Genomic DNA, 1,009 nt, shown 5'->3' on the forward strand with positions numbered 1-1,009 from the left:
GGCCCCCCCCCCCCCCCGGTCCCCGGAGCCTGGTGGCTGAGGGAAGAGAGGACGAGGGTGCCGGGAGGGGGAGGGGCGGGGGCGCCCCGAATGCGGTCCGGGGCCCGCTCCAAGGGCGGCGGGGCTGCCGGGCTCTGCACCCGGCGCCGCCTTACCTGGAGTCAATGTCCGTCTCTGGCGGAGAGCTGCGGGCGGGCGCTTTTTATTCGGCTCGGTGGGAACTTGGGAGAGCCCTGCGTCCAGCTCGCATACCGGGGACGGCGCGGGGACTGCAGGCGTGGGGGTACCTGGCTCCTAGCAGCCTGGCTCATACTCAGCCGTCAAGTCCCCTTGGCTAGTCCCGAGGACAGGCATGAATCCCGGCTCCGGAAGGCGGTCACTACTCCCTCTGCCTCCCGGCTCGCTCGCTCGCTCCCTCGCTCGCTGGCTCGCCCGCCTGCGCTCTCCTCCTCCCCCCGCGCCGGATCAGTTTGCAGCCGTGGGGACCGGGAGCGAGGCGGCTGGCGAATGGACAGGGAAGTCCACGTCTCCGGGCGGGGAGACGAGGGGGCCGGGCTACGCGGGGGGCGGGACTCCGCCGGCGACGGGCGACAATGAATGGGGGAGCGGCTGCCGGGGGGCGGGGAGGGCGGAGCCGAGCGCCGGGTTTATTCTGAGAAGTGTTTTGTACGTCTTTCGGCGGCGGAGGAGGAGGAGAGAACGGAGGTCGCCTCCGAGGGAGGCGCGACCTGGGTGGGCTGAGATTGAGCCACCGGGGAGTCTCGTGGGTCTGGGGATGGGATGGCACGTCTCTCGTGTACGAGCATCGAAAGGGACTTGTGTGTGTGCGCAAACCCCAAATCGTGGTGTTCTCAAGCGTGTCTGTAGCTGTGTGCGTCGTGAGCATCTGAGTGTCTCTGGGCGTGCGGCTGCTTGTGTGGCGGTGTGTATCTGTCGTGTGGGTTTTGTCTGGGGAGGTGCCCGTGCGGGTCCGCTCGTGTCTGCGTGTCTCTCTGAATGTGAGGCTGTT

The 1,009-nt window shown here is 68.7% G+C and overlaps 1 protein-coding gene across 1 annotated transcript in view; it reads right to left on the reverse strand.

The window, feature by feature from the left end:
* The window catches only part of BRINP1 (bone morphogenetic protein/retinoic acid inducible neural-specific 1), a 205,145-nt gene extending 204,642 nt beyond the window's left edge, over positions 1 to 503 (reverse strand). Inside the window, exon 1 of the mRNA XM_008577867.1 lies at positions 156 to 503. The gene's annotated coding sequence lies outside the window, so the exon portion shown is untranslated. The remainder of the gene's footprint in view (positions 1 to 155) is intronic.
* Positions 504 to 1,009: the final 506 nt, after the last annotated feature.

The sequence above is a fragment of the Galeopterus variegatus genome, unplaced genomic scaffold (genome assembly GCF_000696425.1).
Source record: "Galeopterus variegatus unplaced genomic scaffold, G_variegatus-3.0.2 Scaffold1593, whole genome shotgun sequence".
NCBI classification, from domain to species: domain Eukaryota; kingdom Metazoa; phylum Chordata; class Mammalia; order Dermoptera; family Cynocephalidae; genus Galeopterus; species Galeopterus variegatus.